Source organism: Bos grunniens, chromosome 3 (genome assembly GCF_055505025.1).
Source record: "Bos grunniens cultivar Pamir isolate PY7600 chromosome 3, Bosgru_T2T1.0, whole genome shotgun sequence".
Lineage (NCBI taxonomy): Eukaryota > Metazoa > Chordata > Mammalia > Artiodactyla > Bovidae > Bos > Bos grunniens.
The window spans coordinates 80,714,895-80,740,911 of NC_141167.1; the positions used below are offsets into that span (position 1 = coordinate 80,714,895).

A 26,017-nucleotide genomic window follows, 5' to 3' on the forward strand; every position below is an offset into this window, starting at 1 on the left:
TCTATTTCCCATGAAGTGATGGGACCAGATGCCATGATCTTCGTTTTCTGAATGTTGAGTTTTAAGCCAACTTTTTCACTCTCCTCTTTCATCTTCATCAAGAGGCTTTTGAGTTCCTCTTCACTTTCTGCCATAAAGGTGGTGTCATCTGCATATCTGAGGTTATTGATATTTCTCCCAGCAATCTTGATTCCAGCTTGTGCTTCTTCCAGCCCAGCATTTCGCATGATGTATTCTGCATATAACTTAAACAAGCAGGGTGACAATATACAGCCTTGAGTACTCCTTTTCCTATTTGGAACCACTCTGTTGTTCCATGTCAGGTTCTAACTGTTGCTGCCTGACCTGCATACAAATTTCTCAAGAGGCAGATCAGGTGGTCTGGTATTCCCATCACTTTCAGAATTTTCCACGGTTTATTGTGATCTACAAAGTCAAAGGCTTTGGCATAGTCAAGAAAGCAGAAATAGATGTTTTTCTGGAATTCTCTTGCTTTTTCCATGATCCAGCAGATTTTAGCAATTTGGTCTCTGGTTCCTCTGCCTTTTCTAAAACCAGCTTGAACATCTGGAAATTCACAGTTCACGTATTGCTGAAGCCTGGCTTGGAGAATTTTGAGCATTACTTTACTAGCATATGAGATGAGTGCAATTGTGCAGTAGTTTGAGCATTCTTTGGCATTGCCTTTCTTTGGGATTGGAATGAAAACTGACCTTTTCCAGTCCTGTGGCCACTGCTGAGTTTTCCAAATTTGCTGGCATATTGAGTGTAGCACTTTCACAGCATCATCTTTCAGGATTTGAAATAGCTCAACTGGAATTCCATCACCTCCACTGGCTTTGTTCATAGTGATGCTTTCTAAGGCCCACTTGACTTCACATTCCAGGATGTCTGGCTCTAGGTCAGTGATCACACCATCGTGATTATCTGGGTCATGAAGATCTTTTTTGTACAGTTCTTCTGTGTATTCTTGCCACTTCTTAATATCTTCTGCTTCTGTTAAGCCCATACCATTTCTGTCCTTTATCGAGCCCATCTTTGCATGAAATGTTCCCTTGGTATCTCCAATTTTCTTGAAGAGATCTCTAGTCTTTCCCATTCTGTTATTTTCCTCTATTTCTTTGTATTGATCGCTGAGGAAGGCTTTCTTATCTCTTCTTGCTGTTCTTTGGAACTCTGCATTCAGATGCTTATATCTTTCCTTTTCTCCTTTGCTTTTCACTTCTCTTCTTTTCACAGCTATTTGTAAGCCCTCCCCAGACAGCCATTTTGCTTTTTTGCATTTCTTTTCCATGGGGATGGTTTTGATCCCTGTCTCCTGTACAATGTCACAAACCTCCATCCATAGTTCATCAGGCACTCTATCTATCAGATCTAGGCCCTTAATTCTATTTCTCACTTCCATTGTTTAATCATAAGGGATTTGATTTAGGTCATACCTCAGTGGTCTAGTGGTTTCCCCTACTTTCTTCAATTTCAGTCTGAATTTGGGAATAAAGAGTTCATGATCTGAGCCACAGTCAGCTCCTGGTCTTGTTTCTATTTTGTTGACTGTATAGAGCTTCTCCATCTTTGGCTGCAAAGAATATAATCAATCTGATTTCAGTGTTGACCATCTGGTGATGTCCATGTGTAGAGTCTTCTTTTGTGTTGTTGGAAGAGGGTGTTTGCTATGACCAGTGCATTTTCTTTGCAAAGCTATATTAGTCTTTGCCCTGCTTCATTCTGTATTCCAAGGCCAAATTTGCCTGTTACTCCAGGTGTTTCTTGACTTTCTACTTTTGCATTCCAGTCCCCTATAATGAAAAGGACATCTTTTTTGGGTGTTAGTTCTAAAAGATCTTCATAGAACCATTGTAGGTCTTCATAGAACTTGTAGATCTTCATAGAACCATTCAGCTTCATCTTCTTCAGCATTACTGGTTGGGGCATAGACTTGGATCACTGTGATATTGAATGGTTTGCCTTGGAAACGAACAGAGATCATTCTGTCGTTTTTGAGATTGCATCCAAGTACTGCATTTTGGACTTTTTTGTTGACCATGATGGCTACTCCATTTCTTCTAAGGGATTCCTGCCCACAGTAGTAGATATAATGGTCATCTGAGTTAAATTCACCCATTCCAGTCCATTTTAGTTCGCTGATTCCTAGAATGTCGACGTTCACTCTTGCCATCTCTTGTTTGACCACTTCCAATTTGCCTTGATTCATGGACCTGACATTCCAGGTTCCTATGCAATATTGCTCTTTACAGCATCAGACCTTGCTTCTATCACCAGTTACATCCACAGCTGGGTATTGTTTTTGCTTTGGCTCCATCCCTTCATTCTTTCTGAAGTTACTTCTCCACTGATCTCCAGTAGCGTATTGGGCACCTACTGACCTGGGGAGTTCCTCTTTCAGTATCCTATCATTTAGCCTTTTCATACTGTTCATGGGGTTCTCAAGGAAAGAATACTGAAGTGGTTTGCTGTTCCCTCCTCCAGTGGACCACATTCTGTCAGACCTCTCCACCATGACCTGCCCGTCTTGGGTGGCCCCATGGGCATGGTTTAGTTTCATTGAGTTAGGCAAGGCTGTGGTCCTAGTGTGATTAGGTTGACTAGTTTTATGTGAGTATGGTTTCAGTGTGTCTGCCCTCTGATGCCCTCTTGCAACACCTACCATCTTACTTGGGTTTCTCTTACCTTGGACGTGGGGTATCCCTTCACGGCTGCTCCAGCAATGCGCAGCCGCTGCTCCTTAACCTTGGATGAGGGGTATCTCCTCACCGCCGTCCCTTCTGACCTTGAACATGGAATAGCTCCTCTAGGGCCTCCTGCGCCCTCGCAGCCACTGCTCCTTGGATGTGGGGTTGCTCCTCTCGGCCGCTGCCCCTGGCCTTGGATGTGTGGTAGCTCCTCTTGGCCGCCTATGTATTTCTGTGGTATATATTAGGATTATCAACACAGTTGTTGCCTTATATTTGGGACTATTATTTTTTCTTTACTTTTCTTCTTATTACCTTTATTACCATTATACTTCCAATGGTTCCCTTCTAACTCAAGTCATTTGAACCCAATCAGTTCAAATCAATAAACTGAGTTCTTGGATTTGCACACTGATTATTGAACATTTTAACTTTTAAATTACGTAAAGTTTACAATTTGACAGCTGCCAGTCTTTCACAAGTCCTTTAGTGCTACTTATATATCTTCCTATATGGAACAGTTCAGTTTTTTCCTCTATGTCTTCTCCTCCCTCTTGCCATTCTCTTTGACCAAGCTCATCTGCCTACTTACCACTGCTGTACACTCAATGTCTGACTCTCATTGTATGACCTGGGCTTCTATTTCACAGAAAAAGTCATGGTCATAAGATAAGGACTCTGTGTCTCTGCCATCACATGCAAAATGATTGTCCTCTACAGCTAACCAATCTTCCTTCTATTTTCTCTCCTTCAGTTCTCCTTTCTTCTCCTCTTAGTCTTATTTAGTGGGAAAGTAGTTTTCTTCCCTTCTAAGGCTAATTCCTATTTAACATCATAATGGATAAGTTGTGACTAAAATAGATTTGCAATAAGGCAAAAAGAAGAAATAAAGACATATAAGTTAGAAAAAAGAGAAATAAAAATGCATCTATTTGCAAAAGACATGATTTTCTACACAATCACAAAGAATCTAAAAAGGATTCCTAGAAATTCATATATGTGAAATTCATTTTATGTCTGGTTCCAAATAGGAAAAGGAGTACGTCAAGGCTGTATATTGTCACCCTGCCTATTTAAATTATATGCAGAGTATATCATGAGTAATGCTGGGCTGGATGAAACACAAGCTGGAATCAAGATTGCAGGGAGAAATATCAATAACCTCAGATATGCAGATGAGACCACCCTTATGGCAGAAAGTGAAGAAGAACTAAAGAGCTTCTTGATGAAAACGAAAGAGAAGAGTGAAAAAGTTGGCTTAAAGTTCAACATTCAGAAAACTAAGATCATGGCATCTGGTCCCATCACTTCATGGCAATACATGGGGAAACAGTGAAAACTGTGGCTGACTTTATTTTGGGGGGCTCTAAAATCACTGCAGATGGTGATTTCAGCCATGAAATTAAAAAACACTTAGTCCTTGAAAGGAAAGTTATGACCAACCTAGGCAGCATATTAAAAAGCAGAGACATTATTTTGCCAACAAAGGTCCATCTAGTCAAGACTATGGCTTTTCTGGTAGTCATGTGTGGATGTGAGAGTTGGACTGTGAAGAAAGCTGAGCACTGAAGAATTGATGCTTTTGAACTGTGGTGTTGGAGAAGACTCTTGAGAGTCCCTTGGACTGCAAGGAGATCCAACCAGTCCATTCTAAAGGAGATCAGTCCTGGGTGTTCATTGGAAGGACTGATGTTGAAGGTACAACTCCAATACTTTGGCCACCTGATGCAAAGAGCTGACTCATTTGAAAAGACTCTGATACTGGGAAAGATTGAGAGCAGGAGGAGAAGGGGATGACATAGGATGAGATGGTTGGATGGCATCACCAATTCAATAGACATGAGTTTGAGTAAACTCCTGGAGTTGGTGATGGACAGGGAGGCCTGGCATGCTGTGGTTCATAGGGTCACAAAGAGTCAAACATGACTGAGCAACTGAACTGAACAGAACAGTGATATTTTAATGAAGATTTTAAAAATGCAAGCTAATAAAGCATATTAACTTGCTATATGGAGTTACTCAGCAATGACTTCTTAAGTATTAAAATATGACCTAAAACAATTATTTTTATTTTTTCCTAAAGACGTTAATTTAGTTTTTTCTGAACAAGGAATAGATTTCAGAATTATTTGTAACTACAATAAATCACTAAAATTATGTAATTTGTTTCTGGGAATACTTATCATCTTAATTTTTGCAGTGTGGGCCAGGTATCTAACTAAAGGCAGTATCACTCCATGAAGACAAACATTTAAAATGAAGAGGTCTCAACTACATTTTAATTCTCCTTTTTTGCACAATTTGATTTCAATATTAAAGAACAACCCTAATTTTGCTTATAAACTTTTTATAAATTTTGCTTATAAACTGTCTCAGTAACAAATTAACAAATATCACTGACTTTGTTAATTTCATATCAATCTTTTCATTTTATATAGTTTATTTCTTGGATCTGTCTTACGATTACATACTTATATCCCCCCTGTTATAATTGTTTCAATATGATTTAGTCCCTTTTCCATTAAGTACTGAGAGTAACTTTGTGCTTAATCCTCTAAAGCATTTACTTAATACTTTAGTAAAATCTTCCACCAGGATTTGCTTAAGGATGGGAAGTGGTTAAGAAATCAAATTTGCATTTGAATACCCAAGTTAATATAACACTAAAATGTTTTATTATGTTTAAAAGATTGCTTTAGAGTATATGTCCCATAAAGACATTGTCCATTCTCCTTACTAATAACATGTTTGTAAATGTCTGTTTCTTAAAAATAGTAAAAGTGAGAGTCGCTCAGTCATGTCTGACTCTTTGAGGCCCCATGGACTATACAGTCCATGGAATTCTCCAGGCCAAAATACTGGGGTGGGTAGCCTTTCCCTTTGCCAGGAGATCTTCCCAACTCAGGGATCAAACCCAGGTCTCCTGCATTACAGGTGGGTTCTTTACCAGGGAGCCACAAGGGAAACCTAAAATAGTGTTAGTAAATAATGTTTAGTGTGTGTGTCCAATTCTTTGTGACCTCATGGGCTATAACCTACCAGGCTCTTCTGTTCATGCATATCTCCGGACAGGATTACTGGAGTGAGTTGTCATTCCCTTCTCCAGGGGATCTTCCTGACCTAGGGATTGAATCTAAGTTTCCTTTATTCCAGGCAGATTCTTTACTATCTGAGCCATCTTCTTATAATTATTTCAGCACTACCACACTAGATGTTTTCACTCAGATGTTACTCCAGGGATCTGTGAACTTTCTAACAGAGCATAGAAACATATAATTTTTTAAAAGTGACAGCCTTTTGGACTCTGTGGGAGAGGGAGAGGGTGGGATGATTTGGGAGAATGGCATTGAAACATGTATAATATCATATAAGAAACGAATCACCAGTCCAAGTTCAACGCAGGATATAGGATGCTTGGGGCTGGTGCACTGGGATGACCCAGAGGGATGGTACGGGGAGGGAGGTGGGAAGGGGGTTCAGGATGGGGAACATGTGTATACCCATGCTGGATTTATGTTTATGTATGGCAAAACCAATACAATATTGTAAAGTAATTAGCCTCCAATTAAAATAAATTAAACAATTTAAAAAAATAAAATAAAAGTAACAATATGTAGTCTATTAGCAGCCCATTATAAGTAAAAGTGAATTGAAGAAGGATATATATCTTCCTAGTTATATTGAAATATGCAAGATTTCAAGTGTTTTCCACGAGCTGTCTAAACTTAATTTTGTAGAGTGACTAGTCATCTATTGTGTGTTACAAGAACTGCCTCCTTAAGGGTCATTGCAATTATTAAAATGCTGTTTCCTGGAGTGGCTGAGGTCACTTTCTCTCTTTGAATGTGGCCTACTTGGTCAGGGCAGTAAGTACAATTCTCACTATGTACATAGTATTTTTATAGACAAAGCAACCTAGTTTGAAAGAAATTGTTGGATATAGGGAGACAAATAGTTCATCATGTCTATTGAATTTTTATTTTATTGTGAGCTGAAGATATGGCCTGTTCAGAATCATATTCCCCTCAGTACCTAAAACATTTTCTTTCATAATAAATGAACCTTGAATAAAAATAGAATTGGTCCTACCTCCCACATAAAAGCACTCTACTAGTCCTGTTTTCGAAGCACGTTTTTTCTGTCAATATCCGCTAAGACTAGCAACTCAAAACAGATGTTTCTCTCATCAGGGAAAATATCAGCAATGGTGAAACCATATCTTTAGCTCACAAGAATAAAACAGTAAACCTGAAAGAAATGCAACACATCTATTCATCTAGATCTTTTAAATTTTAAATTACAGTTAATTTAAAACTAAATACTTAAATTCTAAATGTGTTATTCTTTTGTTAAATTGGTTTTACAGAACTATGACAATATCTGTTTAGCCTACACAGAGGAAATATAACAAAGTGTTATTATATTTATTCTCGATGTTTTAGCAAATCAATTATGTAAATCAATACATTTTTACTGAATAACTTCTATGGGACAGACAATAGTACTATTTACCACATTTACAGACTATCTTCTGCAGAACTCCTGGGTGCTAGATTTGTCTCAGCAGTTTTCAGTACCTGAAATAATTCCTATATAGAATAAATGGTGAGTTTCATGGCTAAGGACCATCCGATTAAAGTAACTGATTTTGTTTCATTCTTTTCGATGATGTGATTTGTGACTTACCTCTGGCTAGTGTGAAGAATGTGACTAACTCTCTAGCTTTTTGTATTTATCTGGTCTTGTTTTTATTTGGTCTTGTTTTTCTTACATCCTAAGTATCATCATTCACTCAGAACCTAAGGCACCTCTAAGTTGCCTGGTTGTAATGCCGTTCCTTCACTTCAAAATAGTGACATTAAAAATTTGAGATGATGTCAATGTGGAATGTATCAAGCCCGGAACCAATAGCAGGGTTTGCTACCAGGAGCCCCAAGTATACAGATAGTGGAGAAGACTGGCAAACATGGATGCAGACTCTCTTGATCACACACAACCACATGAGTGACCTTCAACTAATGAGTACACGGATGTTATTCCTGCACGCTGCTGGTGTAGCTGATGCTAGATGTACCTTTTTTTTTTTTTTTTTTACTATTTTTCTGTTCATGTTTGAGTACACATTGATGTGATCCAGGAAAGAGGCCCCTTCATGGAGTAAGTGACTAAAACCTAAAACTTTAATGACCTCATTTCCTACACTATCAAATATAAACTCCTCAGAAAAATTCTTAGTACACTTGACAAGGCAACTAGTTGTTTTCACCAAAACTGGTTCATCTTTATTATTAGCAACCTTTAAATATATCATGTTCATTTATTCTACCAATTGATCTCTTATTTATTCATCCATTTATTTGATCAGCATATTTTAATATTTACCAGTTGTATAAGGTAAATACTTATAAAAAACCTGCCATTATACTTATAAATGTAATGTTGACAGTAGAATCCTTCTTCTCCATTATTAATTAGGATTAAAAAAAAATTAACTTCTTGAGAAAATCAGTAATACATAATTCCCTGAGGACAGACTGATTGCAATCCTAAAGTCCAAATTAAATTAATTTTATTTTTATGCTCTTAAGATAGGATAAAAGAGCCTAGAAAATGCTGGTATATTTAATTTATAAAGATTTTATAATGCTGCTACTTAGAATGCATTTTAGTTCAAACAGCTTTGAAGAATTGGAGTGAAAGTTCATTAAAACATTACCCTGGAACACACTAATAACTCAGTATTATCTTTGTTGTATTGAACTGCATTGGTAACCAGAACACATATTTCCAGTAACTTAGGCCAGTGTTCTTTTATGTGAAGATGTCTGAATCCTCATGCTAAGATGTTTAGAGGAATCTCAGAAAAGTTAAAAAAAAAAAAAAAAAAAAAACACACACACATTCTAATTACCTTTAATAAATTCAAGGTAAGATGGGACCAGCTGAATGAAATGATTATTCATGGAAGCAGCTGGAAATTTTTAAAACAGAATATAGAGCTCTGCAACTCAAGCTGGGTGCATTCTAATGACATCATCTGTAAGCATGAAAAATACCAACACCCTTCCTTCCTACAGAATCAGAATGCATTTTCATCAGGATCCCCAAGTAATCTGCATGCACACTAAAGTTTGTGGAACACTGCTATAAATGCTATGGAGACTAAGACAAAGGTTGTTAGTCAGCCCTCCTAGCAAGGACAGATGGAACACTTACAGGAGAAACTGAAGAAACAATATTGAAGTGACATGTTATGGGCTGTTCTTGTGTCCCTCCTCTCTGAAATTTATCTACTGAAGTCCTAACCCACTATTACCTTAGAATGTGTCTATATTTTGCAATATAATTTTTAAAGAGGTATTGAATTAAAATGAGTTCATTACAGTTAGCCACAATTCAGTATGGCTAGTGTCCTTACAAAAAGAAAATTTAGATACAAATGGGTAGAGAAGATATGAAGATACAATGAAAAAAAAAAAAAAAAAAAACAACAACGATGACCATCTACACACCAAGGAGAGAGACATCAGAATAAAGCAACCCTGCCAAGAACGTGACATTAGATTTCTAGGCTTCAGAATTGTGAAAAAATAGAATTCTGTTGTTTGAGCCATTCAGCCTGTGGTTCTTATTCTGGCAGCCTGAGCATAACTCCCTACAAACCTATTCATGAATGTGTGAACAGAGATAAGGATGGTAGAGTACTTCAAGGCTAACAAGGCCGAGAACTACTCCTGCTTTTAGGTCCAAAAGCAGCTGTAACTATTGGAAAGATGCCCTTGTAGAAGCTACGTTCTTAGGAAGTAGAATGCAGCTGCCAAAGAATTGCAGGCTGGCAGAAAAGGAGCACAGAGAACAAATATCACTTATTGCAGACCACTTGTTACTTCCGTTGTTCAAAATTCTTATTCCTTCCATTGACTAAATTAAATTCACAGCCAGAGAGTAAGATGCAGTTTGTACAAGTCAGCATCCCAGGAAAAAAGGAAAGTAGACAATGATGGGAAGTAGATTGGAAGCGGAAGCAGAAATTATGCAGCAGAGTTGCTTACCTTTCTTTCTGTCCTTTTTAGTAACTGATCCCATTTTTATTGAGTAGGGATATATCCAGCTAAAAGACTTATTTTCTTAATGTCCCTTGAACCATGCTTAACTTCCTCTTTAGATATAAATGGACATTGTAGGGTGGAATATCAAGGCGTGCTCCTTCAAAACATACAGGTAGCCGGAACGTTTTCTGCCGTCTATTCCTTTTTGCCAATGCTGGTGGTGCATTTGACTGATGCTCTGACAGCCACACTGGACCATGCAGTGAACTTGCATTTGGAAGTCAGTGCTAAGAGCAAATATATGGAAGGGACACGAGTCTTGATTAAACATCAAGCACCTCAAAATCCCTGAAGTAACTACAGTATATAATAATTTTATGTATTGAAGCTATTGTTACTTTTTATACTGTTTGACATTATAGTGATAGTGTTCAGTGTATGCCACCTCATAATATGCCACTTTGGAATAAGTATCATTTTGAGCTGACAATCAACACATGCAGGAGAGTTCTCTGCTTTCCCTTATCTGCCCAAAAGCTGGGCATGAATTTCCCTTTAAGGGAATCCTATTCCAGAAAAAAAGAGCAATAAATCATCTCAACTGAGGAGCTGATATCAGCATGTTGTTGTTTAGTCACTAAGTCATGTCCAACTCTTTGGACCCCATGGACTGTAACCTGCCAGATTCCTCTGTCCACTGCATTTCTCAGGTGAGAATACTGCGGTGGATTGTCATTTCCTGCTCCAGGGGATCTTCCCGACCCAGGGATCAAACCTTCATATTCTGCATATGTCTCCTGCATAGCAGGCAGACCCTTTACCCACTGAGCAACCAGGGAAGCCCAGGTTTTACTAAAATAACATTTTTCTTCATATGTTTTCTAGTTGCTTTCCCACAGTTTATCATCCCCAAAGCCCAAACTCTCTTTCCTTTGTTAAAAAGATATACAAGTCCCCAAATCTGCTTCCTTGAGTATCACTTGTTTCATGAACTCCCATGCACATAAGTATTTATAAACATTGTGTGTATTTTCTTCTCTTAAGCTGTCTTCTATTAGTTTAATTCACAGCCTCCTAGTCACAGATCTTAAGATGTTAGAGGAAAAGTTTTTCTCCTGACAGTATAAAGCTGGATCTAATTCAAACTGTTACAAAGGTAAAGGTATGGTACCTTTACCTTCAAGAAGCTCCACAAAATAATAAATACATTAATTTCTTAAGAATTAAAGAATGTCTCAGAAGGTTTTCTGAGGTAGAATCATCTCATCAACCTTTTATGTGGCTGCAATAAAATCACAGAATTTTTCTGTCTCATATTTCTTACCTGTAAACCTATAACTTTTCTGGTACACTTCGATAATTATTCTGAAAATATAAGTAAAATCTGAAGAAGAAAATGAGATTAAGGATCAGAATTTGATGATCTAGTCCTAGTTCTTCAACTCTCTGAACCTGGGTAGTTATTCTTTTTGGTTGTTAGTGTTATCAAAGACTAAGTTGCTTTAAATAATTTAAAACCCTCTTGACATTTAATAATTTGTAATAATTACATGATATTAGTTTTATTTATTAAGGATTGTGACATAGGTTTACATCCAATATATGGATTTTAATATCCAAGTAGAATCTAGCTATTTATAAGAATAGTAAATATAATATATTAGATCCATATTAAATAAGCTATTTAAAATTGAGCTTTTATCATATCCACCTGTTTTGCAATACTTAATGAAAATGTGTTTCAGTTATTTATAATTTCTATTCTTTTCATATGTCACTAATTTTCAGGAGACATACCATGATTCTGAGAAAGTAGGATTGGACTAGAGTTCTTAGCTTGTGAGAATAAAAGAGCTACATCCTGTGACTCTCTTTGAGAACAATATTTTTCTATCAACTATTATTCTATAGTTAATAGATATAATTATAAGATATATCATATATATGTGATATAACTTATATAAGATAAAAATATCATTATTAAATTGATATTTTTTTCTTTGCTATGTGCCACTGTAGACATATTACATACATTCTGGTTGACCATAAAGAGCTCAATTGTGTTTTTTCCTTAAAATGCATGATTTTCGTGTGTGTGTGTGTGTGTGTGTGTAATATTGAAAACTGAGAAAGAAATACATAGAGAATATCGTTCAGGAAACTATAGTGAAAGGATAGGGGGAAACCAACAAGATTTTTAGAAGGAAAAATTCTCAAGTATACCAACAAGTGTGTGAACAAAGGATGAGAAGGAATTACGTTGTCAGGATTATGTTCTGCTTCTAATACTGGAAGATCATTAAGGATGTAGATTATAACAAACTGTTTACATTAAAAAGTGATGATAAAACACCTTTACAAAAGGTCACAAGTTTAGATAATAAGCAATAATCCATTGTTGTGTTTGTAAATCATAAGAGTAAAGCTTCTAATAATGTTCTGCTGAGATATTTTGAGTTTGTAATTGATTAATAAATATTTTAAATTCATAATCTATAAGTCAAATTCACTTACTGAGTATTTATTACTCAGATAATGGGTTAAGTGTTGAATGTAAAAATGTTAGATCTATTTTGATTACTATAATTATTTCAAAGATGTAATTACCATGTATCCATAGCTTCTCTGTCCACTGTAACATGAAACAAAACAAAAAAACCCCAGAAAACAAACAAGAACCAAAAATTTTCAGGGCAAAGAAAGGTGTTATTCTTATACTCATCTCCTAGGAGATAGTATACTAAGATGTTTGACTCATATTTCCCTTTTCTTCCCTTCAAGTGTGCATAGTATTTTCAATCCAATAGAACTGGAAAGGTCTTTTGGAGTGCTCCAAGCTTTTTATTCTATGGTCTCTCCTTGTGTTCTATATTGCCTCCCTCATTCCCAGTGGAGAGGGATTCATAAACCAGCAGCATTTATCTTTTTCCTGGAGAGAAAGGTTTTAAAATCATAGAATTACAGAACTTGCATGTGGAAGAGACTAAGATTATATAGTGCAATCCTCTACTGCATTTTCAAATCTCCTCCTCCAGTATTTATCATAAATTATCGTCAGACCCCTAGTTGTCCTCTGTTGTGATATTTTATCAGTATTTCCTTAACTGAGACAGAATCAGTCTCTGTTTTCTGTGTAGCTACTTTATATAGTTCTTCTGATTGAAATCTCCCCTCAGCAACAGAGCAGTCCTCTGTGTGTGTGTGTGTGTGAGAGAGAGAGACAGAGACAGAGAGAGAGAGGCAGGGAGAGATATTTATCCTACATTTTATACAGTAAATTTTTTGGCTTCTATTTTTTTTTTATTGAAATCTATAAGTCATATGAAATACACCCATTTTATTTTACTTTTTCAAATACACCCATTTTAATGTTCCATTTTATGAGTGTTAACAAATACTTATAACTGTATATTATAGCTATGTAAGCACTGTCACTTTAGAGAAAAGCCTCCCACCTTAGATATCTGATCATCCTCGACTGCCTTCATGAGAATCCTGTTAGGTCAGTTTAGCAAGAATTGTTCTTCCCCTTAAAGTCTCCTCTTAGTAACTATCCATCTACTGACCTGCCTCCCCAACCTGCTCCTTGATGTTGAAGCTGAAACTCCAATACTTTGGCCACCTGATGTGGAGAGCTGACTCATTTGAAAAGACCCTGATGTTGGGAAAGATTGAGAGCAGGAGGAGAAGGCGACAACAGAGGATGAGATGGTTGGATGGCATCACCGACACAATGGACATGGGCTTGGGTGGACTCTGGGAGTTGGTGATGGACAGGGAGGCCTGGCGAGCTGTGGTTCATGGGGTCGCAAAGAGTCAGACATGACTGAGCAACTGAACTGAACTGAACTAAAGTCTCCTCTTAGTAACTTTCCATCTACTGACCTACCTTCCCAACCTGCTCCTTAGCTGTAAATTCCCCTGTTTTGGTTCTATTTAGAGTTGAGCTTAGTCTCCTTCTGCTATTACAAACTCCTGACACAGAGTCCAAAAGTCTGTTTTTTATATTCTATGTCTCTTTTGCTGTCTCGCATATAGGGTCATCGTTACCATATTTCTATATTCCATATATATGTGTTAGTATACTGTATTGGTGTTTATCTTTCTAACTTATCACTCTGTAAAATAGGCTCCAGTTTCATCCACCTCATTAGAACTGATTCAAATGCATTCTTTTTTTTTAATAGCTGAGTAATATTCCATTGTATATATGTATCACAGCTTTCTTATCCATTCATCTGCCGATAGACATCTAGGTTACTTCCATGTCCTGGATATTGTAAACAGTGCTGCGATGAACAATGGGGTACACATGTCTCTTTCAATTCTGGTTTCCTCAGTGTGTATGCCCAGCTGTGGTATTGCTGGGTCATATGGCAGTTCTATTTTCAGTTTTTTAAGGAATCTCCACGCTGTTCTCCATAGTAGCTGTACTAGTTTGCATTCCTACCAACTATGTAAGAGGGCTCCTTTTTCTCTGCACCCTCTCCAGTATTTATTGTTTGTAGACTTTTTGATAGCAGCCATTCTGACCAGTGTGAGGTGGTACTTTATTGCGGTTTTGATTTGTATTTCTCTGATAATAAGTGATGTTGAGCACCTTTTCATGTGTTTGTTAGACATCTGTATGTCTTCTTTGGAGAAATGTCTGTTTAGTTCTTTGGTCCATTTTTTCTGGAATTGAGCTACATGAGCTTCTTATATATTTTTGAGATTAATTCTTTGTCAGTTGCTTCATTTGCTGTTATTTTCTCCCATTCTGAAGACTGTCTTTTCATCTTACTTATAGTTTCCTTCTTGTGCAAAAGCTTTTAAGTTTAATTAGGTCCCATTTGTTTATTTTTGCTTTTATTTCCATTACTCTGGGAGGTGGGTCATAGAGGATCCTGCTATGATTTATATCAGAGAGTGTTTTGCCTATGTTTTCCTCTAGGATTTTTAAAGTTTCTGGTCTTACATTTAGATCTTAATCCATTTTGAGTTTATTTTTGTGTATGGTGTTAGAAAGTGTTCTAGTTTCATTCTTTTACAAGTGGTTGACCAGTTTTCCCAGCACCACGTGTGAAAGAGATTGTCTTTCCTCTATTGTATATTCTTGCCTCCTTTGTCAAAGATAAGGTGTCCATAGGTGCACGGATTTATCTCTGGGCTTTCTATTTTGTTCCATTGATCTATGTTTCTGTCTTTGTGCCAGTACTATACTGTCTTGATGACTGTTGCTTTGTAGTATAGCCTGAAGTCAGGCAGGTTGATTCCTCCAGTTCCATTCTTCTTTCTCAAGAATGCTTTGGCTATTCGAGGTTTTTTTGTATTTCCATAAAAATTGTGAAATTATTTGTTCTAGTTCTCTGAAAAATACCACTGGGAGCTTGATAGAGATTGCATTGAATCTATAGATTGCTTTGTGTAGTATACTCATTTTCACTATATTGATTCTTCCAGTCCACGAACATGGTTTATTTCTCCATCTATTTGTGCCCTCTTTGATTTCTTTCATCAGTGTTTTATAGTTGTCTATATATAGGTCTTTTGTTTCTTTGGGTAGATTTATTCCTAAGTATTTTATTCTTTTCGTTGCAATAGTGAATGGAATTGTTTCCTTAATTGCTCCTTCTGTTTTCTCATTGTTAGTGTATAGGAATGCAAGGGATTTCTGTGTGTTAATTTTATATCCTGCAACTTTACTATATTCATTGATTAGCTTTGGTAGTTTTGGTAGACTGGTGGAGTCTTTAGCATTTTCTATGTAGAGGATCATGTCATCTGCAAACAGTGAGAGTTTTACTTCTTCTTTTCCAACCTGGATTCCTTTTATTTATTTTTCTTCTCTGATTGCTGTGGCTAAAATTTCCAAAACTATGTTGAATAGTAGTGGTGAGAGTTGGCCTCCTTGTATTGCTCCTGATTTTAGGGGAAATGCTTTCAATTTTTCACCATTGAGGATAATGTTTGCTGTGGATTTATCATATATGGCTTTTATTATGTTGAGGTATGTTTCTTCTATGCTTGCTTTCTGGATGGTTTTTTATCACAAATGGATGTTGAATTTTGTCAAAAGCTTTCCCTGCATCTATTGAGATAATCATATGGTTTTTATCTTTCAATTTGTTAATGTGGTGTATCACATTGATTGGTTTATGAATATTGAAGAATCCTTGCATCCCTAACTTTTGGACTCTGTGGGAGAAGGCAAGGGTGGGATGATTTGAGAGAATAGAATTGAAACATGTATATCATCATATGTGAAATAGATCACCAGTCCAGGTTCGATGCATGAGACAGGGTGCTCAGGGCTGGTGTACTGGGATGACCCTGAGGTATGGGATGGGGAGGGAGGTGGGAGGAAGGGTCAGGATGGGGAACACATGTACAACCATGGCTGATTAATGTGAATATATGACAAAAACTGGGAGAAGGCAATGGCACCCTACTCCAGTGTTCTTGCCTGGAGAATCCCATGGACGGAGGAGCCTGGTAGGCTGCAGTCCATGGGGTCGCACAGAGTCGGACACGACTGAAGCGACTTAGCAGCAGCAGCAGCATAACAAAAACTACCACACTATTGTAAAGTAATTAGCCTCCAATTAAAATAAATTAAAAAAAAACAAACTCCTGACACACCTATCACCATGGTCCTGAGTAACAAATTCCTTATCATTTAAACAAGTGTTAAAATAGTTTTTTCATTAATATCATGCAGAGATAACTGTTCTGAGCAAATATAAATTTTTTCTAGAATACTGGATTCTCACAGGTTTGTTTTTTAATACTTATATATATGCTAATTCTTTACAAATTTTGTGTCCTGTACGCCATGACATTCCTTAACCTGCCTTTTTATTCTACTATATGTTGTAGATATATTTCAGTAGCAATGTTCTTACCATCTTCCTTATTAATGATTTGCATAATCTCTAGTAGAATTAACCACTCATTCTTTCATGATTCCATATACTCATATTTCTTTGTTTCATTTAACCAGTAACATACCTATTTATTCACGTTTCATTTCATATTAAGTTGTAAGTTCTCTGAAGACAAAGACTGAATATTTTTAACATTTTAAACAATATCTCACAGAACACAGCTGAAAACAGTCATAATTAGGACTGAGACTGAAAGGGGGTAATTGAAAACAAACTTCTCTTAACTCTGTACTGAAGCCTCATTAAAATGTTATTTTTTAAAGAGTGAAGATCACAAGAAAGTCTGTTATTACAGTATTAAAAGAAAGTGAATTTTTCCTGCATCCAAATTAGCCCTTGTTAGTCCAGTACTTTTATAGAAAATGGGACTAAGCTTCAGAGAATTTAAGTATTTTATACAGGTCAATTCAGTGACTATTGACCTAATCCAAGTTGAAATTCGGAGAAGGCAATGGCACCCCACTCCAGTACTCTCACCTGGAAAATCCCATGGATGGAGGAGCCTGGTGGGCTGCAGTCCATGGGGTCACTAAGAGTCGGACACGACTGAGCGACTTCACTCTCACTTTTCACTTTCATGCATTGGAGAAGGAAACGGCAACCCACTCCAGTGTTCTTGCCTGGAGAATCCCAGGGATGGGGGAGCCTGGTGGGCTGCCGTCTATGGGGTTGCACGGAGTCAGACACAACTGAAGCGACTTAGCAGCAGTAGCAGCAGCAAGTTGAAATTAACAAAGACTATTGCAAAATGTGTGCAAAGTTTTGCCTTATGTTTGTTTGTATATATATATGTTTGTTTGTTTTTTTAATGGGGGAGTTCATACATGCACACATACTAGTTTTAGATATAGTAACCAAACAGAGAACTGCTGGTCTATATTATCCCAAACATTTTATAATCAATAGATGAACCATACATTTTTGCTATTTGCTTGTTTTATTTTATTTCTCAAATGACTTCATATTGACCAGCAAGGCCTTTGGATAGAAGTAATCTCAAATTTTTCAATTTTCAATTAATTTTGTGATGTTTTCCTATCTATGAATTACAAATTTTTTTCATATTTTTAACTGTTTATTCCAAAGAATTCATTAATATATGAACTGTATATACCTGTATTTATTTTTAATCTGTGATGAAATAGCAGTTTAATAATTTTAAATAGCTTAAAGGCAAACTTGATGGTTAAATGTTACATGTAAATATCTAATTATGTCTGTGTTCCTTTGAAAGGAAATGTGCCTTACTTTGCTTGCATGAGTTTTCAAATTATTCCTGATTCCTACTGATGCAAAAGTGCTCATCTGGCATGAGAATACAGTGGGTTATCTATGACTTGACGGGCTCAATATTGCAAACAATCATTCATGTCTTATAATTTTAAAGCACTTTGGTCTGTTTAGGAATATTTTTTATGTAACAATGCTCATCAAACATAGATTATAATTATAAATTAAAGAATTGAGGCAATTTTTTCCAGATACTTGGACAATTTTAACCGAGTTGTCTGAAAACTTAAAATTTGAATTACTTAAATATTTATCCCAACTTCTCGCTAATTTGCAGGAGTATATAGAGCCACTTCCCAGGTGGAGCTAGTGGTATTAAAAAAAAAAAACAACTCACCTGCCAATGTAAGAGATGTAAAAGATACTGTTCTGTTCGACCCATGGGCTGGGAAGATCCCCCGGAGGGGGAAACAGCAACCCACTTCAGTGTTCTTGCTGGGAGGATCCCATGGACAGAGGAGTTACAGTCCATGGAGTGACAAAGAGTTGGACATGACTGAGGGTCTGAGCACACATGCACACTCAAGGTAAATCATGCACACACATGGTACTCAAGGTAAATCATTTGCAAAGTGTGAAAGTCCTTAGAAATCATCTAGATCAGTAAGTACTTCTTAGTCATTGGTGGGGGCTGGGGTCATGAGAGTAAATGGTAACACTATTATTTAAATTAAGTAAACTTCAAAATTGCCATCCAACTAGTTACTTAGGTAAAAACAATTTCTCTGGACCTCAAATTCCTTCTTATAAAATGAGAATATTGGATTAAATAAAACCTTAGGGTCTCATGCTTTCTAATAACCTATGTTTATAAGTAATGTAACATATTCAGTTCAGTTCAGTCTCTCAGTTGTGTCCGACTCTTTGTGACTCCATGGACTGCAGCACGCCAGGCCTCCCTGTCCATCACCAACTCCTGGAGTTTACCCAAACTCATGTCCATTGAGTCGGTGATTCCATCCAACAATCTCATCCTCTGTTGACCCTTTCTCCTCCCACCTTCAATCTTTCCCAGCATCACGGTCTTTTCCAATGAGTAAGTTCTTCACATCAGGTGGCCAAACCTGACCAAATATCAGAAAATATCTAAAGATATATTAATGAAGCAAATTTATGAAAAGAATTTAAGACTAGACCATAAATACAATCCTATTTCATTATTTTCAGATCATTGCATTGGAATTTGAGAAAGAGTTCAAAGTCAACAATTATATTCAGGGAATTTTCTTATATAGCAGGCAAAGCATTGCATAAACATATAAAAAGAGATATAAAGGTATGAAAATTAAACATATGTAAGAACAACAATACAAGTAACAAGTAGTAATTATCTAAACAAGGAGCTAAAATTTTATTTCTGATGTGATTTTAGATGAAGAGAGTTTACCATGGGCTGAAGAGAAGGAGAAAAGTTCAGTATAGTAAGAGGTGGTGTGAAGGACAGGAATGAAGTCAATGTTGTATCAAAATGTAAATATTTGAATGTAAGTGTTGTTGGAGGTGGTCTTCGTGGCTCCTTCTTGCATCACGATTCAGTTTTCCTGTCCCCTTCATCCTCAGTAACTGCTGCTTGCGTGCTTGCTACGTCACTTCAGTCGTGTCCAATTCTTTGCAACCCTATGGGTTGTAGCCCACCAGGCTCCTCTGTCCATGGGGATTCTCTAGGCAGGAATACTGGAGTGGGTTGCGGTGCCCTCCTCAACTGCTGCTTAGGTAGAGGAAAAATTGAAAATTAAGTGTAGACCTCAGTGCCTCGTTGAAACTGGATCTATGTAATTCTACTCCAAATGTTCTAAGTCGCAACTAGGACTCGGACATTTTCAAGTGCTTTGTACAGGTTTTGGGCATTGAAGGAGTCTTAACTGCCATTCTTCCAACTTCTCCTAAATTGCAATATCAGAAGTAAGATTTGCATTTCTTCACTTATTTACTTTTAAAATGTGTAAAAATAAGATTAATTTATTATTGGCTCAATGTCCTTAATTATTAATTCAAATTTATGGATTCAAATATCAAATGATAAAAAGTATGTTATATTCTTATGGCTCAGCTTTAATAAGAAAATTGTGAAATTTATGAGAGTCTGTGTTCCTGGGACAGAGAAGGCAATGGCAACCCACTGCAGTACTCTTGTCTGGAAAATCCCATGGACAGAGGAGTCTGGTAGGCTGCAGTCCATGAGGTTGCTCAGAGTCGGACTCGACTGAGTGACTTCACTTTCAATTCTCGCTTTCATGCATTGGAGAAGGAAATGGCAACCCACTCCAGTGTTCTTGCTTGGAGAATCCCAGGGACCGGGGAGCCTGGTGGGCTGCCGTCTATGGGGTCGCACAGAGTCGGACACGACTGAAGCGACTTAGCAGCAGCAGCAGCAGTGCTCCTGGGAAACAGTGATGGTTGAAAAATACTGCCATCACTGTATCCAGGAAATGGCATATTGCAAAGAACCATTCTTCCCTAATGATTACCTAAGACTGGCAGATGGTCCTGTGCTTTAGCCATGACAATGCCAGATGAAAATCTTTGAATTCTCATGTTTTATTTCATAAAAGATTAGCCAAATTGTTTGTGTCTACTGACCAATCTGAACATAATACCCTCTAACTGAGTAATTTGACTGAACTCTCCTTCCCCCAGGTCCCTGAATTTTGGGGTATTATTGATTTTAGGCAAGTATTGGGAGATTAAGCAAGTATTGGAACATGGAACAATCCTTATTTTCCACTTAAAATGTCCTGTCAAACTATCTGATTAGCTTATCCCCTCAAACTCTATCCTTTCTATTTTTATTTACTCTGCCTTTTCTGCCTGACCTTTGAGATGCATACAGATCTTACCGTGTAAGAATTTTCCATATTACAATAGTCCACGTTCCCTTCTTACAATCATCTTTTGGAGCAAACTCTCTCCAGAGAAGGCAATGGCAACCCACTCCAGTACTCTTGCCTGGAAAATCCCATGGACAGAGGAGCCTGGTAGGCTGCAGTCCATGGGGTCAATAAGAGTCGGGCACAACTGAGCGACTTCACTTTCACTTTTCATTTTCAGGCATTAGAGAAGGCAACCCACTCCAGTATTCTTGCCTGGAGAATCCCAGGGATGGGGGAGCTTGGTGGGCTTCCGTCTATGGGGTCGCACAGAGTCGGACACGACTGAAGTGACTTAGCAGCAGCAGCAGCAGCTCTCCTTATTGAAGTTCAGATTTGTTTTCTGCTTAATAAATATAACATCTTTTTTCCATTTCACTAGATATTCAAAACAAATGAACTTTATGTTTAATAGATAAAGATAGGAAACATGGCTTTTATATTTAAAAGAAACAATCACAATTCTTTTTAGAAAAACCTACCTACATGACCCTTCATTAACAAGGTAACTTGATCTAAACTTAAACATTTTAACTTTCTTGAAGACTAAGTTTCATCAGTAGAAACAATAATTATATTTCCCAGTATAATAATGCTCTCAGACATTAAAATCTGCTAATGCCATGTTTTAATGGTACCAAATGTCTCCAATTTCAGACATGCAAATGTTGTTTTTATAGTTTTTTTCCCCTTTTCTCTTCTGTCACTCTGGCATGTCTCTGTGATGGTGGATATCAGTACATCTACCTATTGCAGCTTCAGTCGGTTCTTTAATTTACTTTTTAATGTGCTCTACATTTGGAAACCAGACAATAAAACTGTGAGTGATCTTATGAAAGTAAGGAGTTACGTATGGAATTCTAATATGAGGAAGTATAAGGAATTTGGTGATAGAATAATGTGACCTTGAGGGTCATAGGGCAGTTATCTTAAAGACTCCTTTTTTAAAATATACAGGCATACCTCATTTTATTGTTTTCCCATCATTGTTCTCATATCCTGCGTTTTTTGTTTTTTATAAAGGAAAGGTGTATGGCAACCCTTTGTTAAGCAGGTCTATCACCACCATTGTTTTTCCAACAGCATTTGCTCATTTCATGTCTCTGATACATTTTGGTAATTCTTGCAATATTTCAAACTTTTTCATTGTTCATAATTGTTATGTTGATCCGTGATCAGTAATCTTTGAAGTTACCACTCTGACTCACTGAAGACTCAGATAGTGGTTAGCAATTTTTAACAAAGTAAATTTTAATTGAAGTATGTATATAGCTTTTTTAAATATAATGCTATTGCACACCTAATAGACTATCATATAGTGTAAACAAAATTTTTATATGTACCGGTAAACCAAAAAAATTGTGTAACTTTCTTTATTGCAACATTCACTTTATTGCAAAATAAAAGGCAGAGGACCAGAGATCAAATTGCCAATATCTGCTGGATCATCAAAAAAGCAAGAGAGTTCCAGAAAAACATCTATTTCTGCTTTATTGACTATGGCAAGGCCTTTGACTGTGTGGATCACAATAAACTGTAGAAAATTCTGAAAGAGATGGGAATACCAGTCCACCTGACCTGCCTCTTGAGAAACCTATATACCAGTCAGGATGCAACAGTTAAACTGGATGTGGAACAACAGGCTGGTTCCAAATAGGAAAAGGAGTATGTCAAGGCTGTATATTGTCACCCTGCTTATTTAACTTATATGTAGAGTACATCATGAGAAATCCTGGGCTGGAGGAAGCACAAACTGGAATCAAGATTGCAGGGAGAAATACAATAACCTCAGATATGCAGATGACACCACCCTTATGGCAGAAAGTGAAGAAGAACTAAAGAGCCTCTTGATGAAAGTTAAAGAGGAGAGTGAAAAAGTTGGCTTAAAGCTCAACATTCAGAAAACGAAGATCATGGTATCTGGTCCCATGACTTCATGGCAAATAGATGGGGAAACAGTGGAAACAGTGGCTGACTTTATTTATCTGGGCTCCAAAATCACTGCAGATGGTGACGGCAGCCATGATATTAAAAGACATTTACTCCTTGGAAGGAAAATTATGACCAACCTAGATAATATATTAAAAAACAGAGACATTACTTTGTCAACAAAGGTCCGTCTAGTCAAGGCTATTGTTTTTCCAGTGGTCATGTATGGATGTGAGAGTTGGACTATAAAGAAAGCTGAGCACTGAAGAATTGATGCTTTTGAATTGTGGTGTTGGAGAAGACTCTTGAGAGTCCATTGGACTACAAGGAGATCCAAGCAGCCCATCCTAAAGGAAATCAGTCCTGGGTGTTCATTGGAAGGACTGATGCTGAAGCTGAAGCTCCAATACTTTGGCCATCTGATGTGAAGAACTGACTCATTTGAAAAGACTCTGATGCTGAGAAAGATTGAGGGCAGGAGGTGAAGGAGACAACAGAGGATGAGATGGTTGGATGGCATCACCAATTCAATGGACATGGGTTTGGGTGAACTCCAGGAGTTGGTGATGGACAGGGAGGCCTGGCGTGCTGCTGTTCATGGGTCTCAAAGAGTCTCGGACATGACTGAGTGACTGAACTGAACTGAGAATCAAACCCATAAAATCTCCAAGGTATGCCTGTATGGCTTAGTTTTGTCCTTTTCTTGTCCTCTTTGTCCTCCTCATCTCATGCTCATCCTCTTCTTCCCTCTTCTGATTCATGTTAGTATGGTTGTTAAATAACTGAGTTGAAGATATGTAAATATTTGAGGTTCTATGTCTAGTTTGGTTGTGGTTAGAATATTTAATTAATTATCCTCAATACTAAATCAGACCACTTTCCAATTATCATCAACCAATATAAAACCATAGAAGGGTTCCAACAGAAAACAAGTCTGGATTATCTATTTCAGTGACACAACAGCTATTTATTTGGCTGTAAATTTATATTCCTACCATTTATTTTATGTGTTCTCAGATTCAGTGCATTCAAATAAATTTGTATTCTCCCTGACAATGCAGGTGACCCCGTATGACTCTATCTGTATTTCTGAGAGAAATATAAATGTATTTCACCACATTTATATTGCCTTCAGGGAGTCCTTTTATTGATATATATGTGTAGAGTATTACAAATGGGGTTGCTCTTTCCTAATCCTTTGAAAGTTGTAGCCAATGAATATATATAATAACAGAATTGCAGGCTTTGCTACATATTACTAAAACACACATTTTTCAAATAAATGACACTGCTATATATGGTTGTTGTTGTGGGTTACAGTCTCCCTGAATAGTCATCATTTCTGTTTGCTCAGAGCTTATATTTGTTGAAGAATGAATTTCTGAAATTTGTTTTGTCTCTTTAAGAACTAGTAGAATCGTCCAGAGGAACAGAAATGTTCAGAGTTATAGCTGTTGGAAAATAGTGTGATATAGTTGAAAGAATATACATGGGTTATATAGTTCTGGGTCCAAACTCCAAAACTCAACAGTGTCTCTGTGACCTTCAGAAAATCACTTAATCTCTCTTATCTTCAGTTTCTTTATCTTTAAAATGACTCATTTTATTTTATTCACATAGGGACATTTCGTTTTCTATGAGAAATAAGTGAGATGACCTTTTAAGAACTACATGGTGTTCTCCCCAAAATGCCACTTTCCTTCTTTCTCCATTTTTCTTTAAAGGAATATATGCTCTCTGATGCTAAAGAAACATGATTTGCAAACAAAGCTAGACTGGCATTTTCTTGGAGGCTGGCTCTTTGGATGTTTTTAAAAGCAAACTCAATTTAAGGGACTAATCTATGGCCTGTGTTTCAGAATTCCCTATTGCATGATTTAATCTATGGTAATACTAGGTATCTGCTGTAACAAATCAACAATGAAATCTCAGTAGTTAAAGAAAATGCAAATTTATTTCTTACCCAGGTAAAGTCAAAGGGAAGAATGGGGAGCTCCACTCTGTGCAGCTACTCACGACTCAGGCTATGTATGTTCTGCCATATTCAACCTGTCACTCATTAAGTTCACCCTTGGGATCAATATCAACCCACACATGGGAAGATTAAGTAAATGGCAGATTTGAAAGTTTATTAAGCCTGGAACTGGTAATCTTAACTTCTGCCTACTTACTACTGGCCCAACCAAGAAACAAAAGTAGACGGGAAATGAAGTCACAGCCTGGGAAGCCAATGCCAAGAAGCAATTCTACTCCATGGAAGGGGAGAATAAACCATTGATAGAGCGATAGCTGCCTCTTGTCTTCTTAGAGAAGCATTGAGAATTGCTTAGGAAAGCATGGTTGTATCAAGTAGCAGAAACTGAGCAGCATTGCTGAAGGGATCTCTGCTAGTCTAAAGAGAATGATGAGGAGTATAACCTTGGTCAAGGAGAAGTAATCATTGTTGAAAAGGAAGGATGAGTTTGAGTTTAGCATGATAGAAATGGATTAAACTTTTACCTATATCATTCAAGTCTGAAAAAAATTAAAAACCATGTCCAGGTTCTTTGAAAAGAGATTCACAACTACACTATTAAATGAATGAAACAAACACATTGATCTCTAAATTCCCTAGTGACTCAGACAGTAAAGAATCTGCCTGCAGTGCAGGAGACCCAGCTTTGATCCTTGGGTTGGGAAGATTCCCTGGAGAAGGAAATAGCAACCCACTCCAGTATTCTTGCCTAGAGAATTCCAAGGACAGATGAGCCTTTTGGGCTATAGTCCATGGGGTTGCAGAGACTTGGACACAGCTGAGTGACTAAGTTTCACTTTCATAAATAAATATAGCAGCATGATATATTCAAACAATTCTAGATGCACCAAACAAACCTATTTTGAAAAACAAAATTGTCAATTAAATGTAGAACTTGGCTAATCAAATTTTATTTATAAGTCAGTGTTTTTGTCATTTTTGTACTTTGGGTTTACAGTTATGAGACTATAAAATTAAAGCAGTTGAATTACCTAAAATAAATGATAACTTGTAAATATGCTTAGAATTTTTATTGCTCAAATTTTCTCTATCAGCAAATAGCAACTCATTGACCTCAATAAGAGCTAGAATCCATTTAATAATGATTGGTCTTTCAATAATTTTAGCCCTGATCTCTGAGCTTAAACCACCTCCTTATCCATTTCTTTATAGTATTTCCATTAGGCATTTTACTGGCATTTGCAACTCAACATACAATAACTGGAACAGCCAAGCTGGGTGCTATGCTGCA

General features: G+C 37.0%; 1 long non-coding RNA gene across 1 annotated transcript in view; it reads left to right on the forward strand.

Moving 5' to 3' along the window:
* LOC147375917 (uncharacterized) overlaps positions 1 to 26,017 on the forward strand; it is a 55,494-nt gene that overhangs the window by 18,532 nt on the left and 10,945 nt on the right. The gene's annotated exons all lie outside the window — the stretch shown is intronic.